General features: G+C 31.5%; 1 pseudogene; it reads left to right on the forward strand.

Annotated features, from left to right (window-relative positions):
* The first annotated feature begins 5,920 nt into the window (after window positions 1-5,920).
* On the forward strand, window positions 5,921-6,020 carry LOC122105429 (annotated as a pseudogene).
* The last annotated feature ends 307 nt before the right edge of the window (window positions 6,021-6,327 follow it).

Here is a 6,327-nt window from a genome sequence, read left to right on the forward strand (position 1 = left end):
GCTTTGAAGTGTAATCTTCCGATCTTAGCATCCTGAATATCTATGATAGTTAAAAAGTATAAATAGTATAAATATATATAATATTTTCAAGAATGCAAGTGGAGGAAAAATGATGCAACCCGGTTTATTGTGGTGTTCTTTCCAGAACACGGAGGACATCACATTAGCATAGGTGTAGTATTTTTTCCAATAGAAATAATTATTTGTGATGTGAATTAAGGGAATTTTGAGGTGCACCCTACAAGTTGGAAACTGTTGGTCTAGGATGACTTTATGGCATAAATTTTGGGATTGATGGTCATAGAAATAATAGCTTAATCTCATAAACAATTGCTTACTCTTGAAGAATTAATTATAGCATGCTTCATAGTTTTATCCTATACCAGAATGTGGCTATTTTTCTGTTCACTTCTCAATGTGTAACACCCCATTGGAAAATGCAACTATTGCAGAATTACATAACATGCAAATAGGTACTATTTTGAATCTCTCAGTTATGGAATGTTCAGAATTTGAAAGTGAGTAGTTATTCGTAGTTCTTATTTTGAGGAACACACATATTCTGTCCTATTAACAACTTATTTACTTTTAAAAGTTATGGGTTTCTATAGAATTAAACAGTTTTCAGTTTTAGTATGAAAAAGTACTAATTTATTCTTTCATGAAAATATTGGCAATTATATTGTGAAAAAATTGTCAAGTTATATAACATTCAAGGTGATGGCCCTCTGATAAAGAAGGGGTAATTAATTCAAATTAGATGCCAAATATTACGGATTTTTTAAAAAGTTACTACATGAAGAATAATATTTACTATACCAATACAGTGAAATTTTATTTCATGCAGCTTATATTTTAAATTTAATTTTAATGTGAAAGTGATGTGCAGTGGGTTAGCAATTGTAAGGCAGTGAATACATAACTGTTCAAACTTGTTATCCCCTCTCTCATTTTTCTCAGTTTTCCTTCAGCCCCAAACCCCTCACAAGTTGTAATGTACATTTCCAACATAATTTCTTATGAGTATTGCTATTGCATTGGTTTGACTTTGTTCTTTGTGTAGCCAATTTGTTGTTTCTCTTCCCTTCCCTAATTAAGGTAAATGTATAAACAATACACAGGGTACCAAAATCAAACACAATAGGAGATAACCCATAGGGGAAAAACCCCAGGAAAATAGAAATCACATAGTACATTAAAAACAACAACTGCAAATAAATATCTCTCTCCATATCCTGGAGTTCATTTTGCTCAGCATCAGTTTATATGTTCATATATATGCATAACAAAGAAACTGGAAAATAATAGTTTCATGGATAATATATCATGAAAACAACATGTTAACTGTTTCTGATGGTAAAGGTGGAATTAGGATTGGTAAATACACAATTCTAATAAAGGAATTTCAAAAGAGTTTTAAAATTATGACAGGTAAATTTTAATTGATCAAACTTTTTAACTTAGCCTATTAAAATTTAAAATTGCCTGGGAAAATAGGCTTTCATGCAAAGAAATCCAAGGAGACTTAGCTGAGAGGGAGCAATGTGGGTAAGATGGCTCATTTTTACAATAAACAAACCTCATATTTTTTACATATATTTTACAATATATTTTACAATATATTTTACATATATTTTACAATAAACAAGCCTCACAAACCGTGCTGTAAATCCTGTAGGTTAAAATGAGAATTGTCCTTACCCAGGAAATATAGTCTTACTGTGAGAAACAAGGTTGTAGTGGAATTTAAACTAAATAGTAATTTTCTTAAAAAGATAATTTTGGTCAAAATATTTAGGGAGAAAGTGCCCTTCAAAATGAAAGAACGTATTGAGTTTACACTTTTCTGTTTGTAATATGTTCCACAATGTCTTTGCACTTGAAGCACTGAAACACAGAAAAAAATCTGATTGGATACTTCACATTTCTAAGTAGCTCAAAAATATAATATCCTCATTAACATGAGATAGTGAAGACTTCTCTTATTACATAAGCCAAAATGTTTGGGGATCAGAAAAGAATTGAGCAAATTGCAAAGGTAAGAAAACGCGTACTTAGAAGCCCTAGCTAAGGGTACTGGTTTCAGCCGTGGAGGGGGCCAAAACCTTTTGATATAGATTGTCTTAATGTTTTTGCTACCTAAAGTGATTTTACAGAGCCTATTTGGCTCAGTATAATGCAGAACAAATTGAATGAAGACATGAAAATAAATTCCACCTCCAAATAAAAGAGTTTTAAAAGAGAAACCTGAAGATGTAGCAGTGGCGGATGCAGTATAGTCCTTCACCTTCACTAGACTTGAAGCCAAGAAGCTGTGATTAATTGGAAATCAGGCAAGAGCTAAGAATGGAAATAGAAGTAGGACATAGAAGTATTGTCCTTTGTAACAGACAATGTAATCCAAGGAATGGGTGATTTAACTCTCTTCTTCTCCATACATCTTGTTGAGCAAAAGCAAGACCAAGAGAAAAATAATCTATTGAAATAATTTTGCAAAGAATAATTTCACTGTTCATAATATGGTATCTAAGGAAAGTCTTAAGAGAGAAGATAAAAGTTGTAAGAGAGAAGATAAAAATGGATTATTCTTCAGTTTCCTCTAAGCATTTTGTTAGCAAAATATATCTTTGAGGTTAGAAGTGACTGAACCAAAAAGGGGTGGATTACTTATTTTTGTGGGCACATTAGACACAAGAAGATTTCAAGGTAAAAGAAAAAAGAAAAAAAAATTATAGCTAAATATTTGTGATTACAGGTTCTTGGACTGGTTTTTTGGAGACAAAGATTTGCATTAGTGTTGGTCTTCGTTAACATAGTTGTTGGGTTTTCGTGGCAACCAAATGAAAAGGGCAAGTTTAATGGACTCGTTTGGACAAGTAAACAGCATGATAGAAAATAATGGCAAATAATATTTAATGAACTATTTTGAAAAATTACTTTGTGACAACAAAGAAGGAAAGATAAAATTCCAAATCTCTTGACTTTATTAAAAGTATGAAAATAGAGTAGTGAAGAGATTGAGAGAAAACAAAGAGAACTGCTTTCTCTCCAGTGGAGTAATAGGTTCTTGTTTTTGTTTCTTCCATTCTGTCTTCACAAGCTATCAAGTGTGCCTCAGGACAGGAGTATCCAGTTCAGACAAAGAACATTCGCAGAAGAAAATATTTGCAGTAGATATAAGTGATTTATAACCTTAGACAATCTATTTAAATCTGTTTAAAATTCTCCCCACACTCCAAACTGCCCTCTTTGCACAGCTTTGTTTGCTTTTCCAAAGACTGACCTTCATTAACTATTTAAAATGTTGAGAGGTCATATTCATACTCTCTAGAGATTGCTGTTTGGTTGTAATTTTTGTATGTTTTTGTTTGTTGTTGTGTTTTTAACTGAATATCAAAAGGTTGTGCAAGTGTGTTATAATTAAATATGTCCATCTAATTGTCTAATGCTCCTGGATCAGAGTCACTCCTTCTATCAATCTGAACCAACCCTTTCTCCAAGATTTATTTCAGATTTACCACTTCCTTTATTACATGTGTACATTGAGTATTCTAGCTGTACTTGCCCCTTGTTCTATTTTTCATTCATTCTATTTCTTTACTATTGCTCCTCTCTGTTTTCAATTTCTGGATAGTCATTCTGTTAAACTGCCTGTTAATACTTTGAAAGGTTTATATACATTCCATGGAGTTTCAATCCCACATATACTTGAACTGATGTCAGCTTATATTTCCATAATTCATTTATCTGCAATAACAATTTCCAAGACTGAAGATGTGAATCACTTAGACATGATTTTATTCTCATTCATTTGGAAGATTAATCTTTAGTCAGCAAGAAAGTTTAAAAATGACTTAGAATGTATTCCTAACTACCAGTTTTTATAAATGGCTTTGTACAATGGTGTGTGATTATTATATTTTACATAGGATAATATTTTCTACTACCTATAAGTTTTGGAAAAAGAAGAAAACTAAAATTTACTAGTGTAGAGGAATATGATAGAAATAGAAGACATATTTTATGTTTGTCATATCTCTGATCAGTACTCAAATGCAAGACTTAAAGTCATATTTCTTACTATGTTAGACAGATAGGGAAAACATAAAACAACACTTGATGTTTTGAAGCACTAAGGATCTTCTTAGTTAATGTTTTTCTGAATTATATTTGACCTCTAAATCAAGTTTTCCTAGCCTTGGTAGACCAATTATGGATCTATCATTCCAGAAACTATTTTTGGCCAACTTATGCTGCACTGAAATCTTTCATTAATCATTAGGAGAGGGGTATTAAAAATAATCTTGTTCATTTGTGATTTTGTTCACTCATATGGGCTGGTCATTTGTAAATTAAAAGTTTGAACTACAGTACTTTCTCTCATATTTTGTGATCTCATCTTTCATTTCAAATTTCCTTGCATTTCACAGTTGATTACTGCTAATTCCTGTAAGGAATTGGGGACCTGAAATATTATAGGACATGAGAAATTGAGATTAGTCTTCAATTACTTTCTGTTGGCATGTTTCATGAGCCGAAGTGAGAAGTCTTGCCCTTGTTATCTGATGATGCAGATAACTTGAACCTGGTATCCTAGGACCCGTGGGTCCTGCAGAAGAATAATAGCTTTTAGACATCATCTCAGCAAAATTTGGGTATAATCTGTAAGAATTCTTCAGAAATATGGAGAAAAACACTTTGGGACCAGCAAGTTAAAACAATAAACAGAGCATCAGAGTAAAATCCCTTATACATTAGTGGAAAACAATACTGTTATTTTACCATGTGAATTCAGAAGACCACGAACATATAGAAGGTATCACAAGTTTATACCGAAGACATTGCATTGATACTTTTTATATTCTAATATATATTCTAAACCTAATTATTTATATTCCAATCTATTTATGAGAATAAATGTCAATATATTTGTCAAACTATCAATTCTAGTAAGATTCACTGTGTGAAATTTAAAATCAGCACATATAAATATAAAATATATAAGTATATATAGTATAAAAAGGCAACACTGTTTTAAAGTATTATTCCATTATCTCTACCTCAGTTTTTGGTAGAGTTATACTTAAAGCTTTACCATTTGTTGATTGAGAGCCTAGAGGCAAGAGGAAACACTGTGATTAAAACATTAGCAATTTAAGGCCTAATATCGAGGAGAAACTTATGGACTTCTCCAGGAGCTACGGAAATATTTGGTGATAGAAAGTCAGTAGAGTAAGTTCCTGCCTGGTTGGATGATAGACAGGCAAGGACAATAGGTAATCATGCATATGAACAAGTTTTTCACCTTCTTGGCTTTAGCTACTTTTGAAATGATAAGTATAATAAACAATTATATTTTGATAAAATGCCTTCCATTCTAAACAATTGTGTCTGAACTGTTCATCTCTCTATGATCTCTTGTAACTAAGGTTAGTTTTGTTCCAGTGGACAGTCTTTGCTGTCAGGGTAAGATATTCTGATTGGTCTGTTCCTACATCAAGAAGGGTAAAGGGTCAGCTATACATTTGTCCCAGCAAGACCTCATTTGGGAAATTTTAAGTTGCACAAGTTAAGAAGTAGTTCTTAAGCAAGGCTTTCTTTGAATCCATTAGCTTCACAAAGCTATCTCAATTGATAAAAAAAAATACTTGAAAAGCAATCACTTTTGGACTTAGCTGTAAAGGCTTCAAAGTATGATAAAATTTAAAATGAAAAAGACAAAATAGTCATTGACAAAAAATTTCAAATGTGAGCAATCGACCAAACAATATGTTTTTTCCCATTATACACAGAATTTTAGAGAAATAAGATCAATAGCATTTTTAGGAACAATAAGGGTTCCTTGTTATAAATAGTCAACCATGGATATATGCCTGTATAAAAATTGCATCATTAAGTACATAAATTTAGATGATACTACATGTTTCAGCAGCAGACCTACCCAAATTACAACAATACAGAGATTAACATGGCACTTGCCCAAGGATGATATGAAAATTTGTGAAGTATTCCATACTTTTCATTCTTCTGATGCAAGAAATGAAAAACAGTTAAAAACAGTTATTGAAAAGTTCATTACAAAAATACAAGTGTAACAATACTTGTAATTCATAGAATTAAAGGTTAGTTTGACATCAGTATATTAAATCTTCACCTGAGAAAGGTTTTTACATAGCATAACCTTTACAAAACTTGAAATTATTTAACATTGTCATTTTATTCCAAAGAAATAAAATAATACAAGTACCTAGGAAAAAAAGAATCTTAAACTTTTTCTATATGGAATGCAATCTGAAAGGACACAGTTATTAATGAACATATACATTA

This window comes from Dipodomys spectabilis, unplaced genomic scaffold (genome assembly GCF_019054845.1).
Source record: "Dipodomys spectabilis isolate Male_0828 unplaced genomic scaffold, ASM1905484v1 ptg000031l, whole genome shotgun sequence".
In the NCBI taxonomy this organism is placed as follows: domain Eukaryota; kingdom Metazoa; phylum Chordata; class Mammalia; order Rodentia; family Heteromyidae; genus Dipodomys; species Dipodomys spectabilis.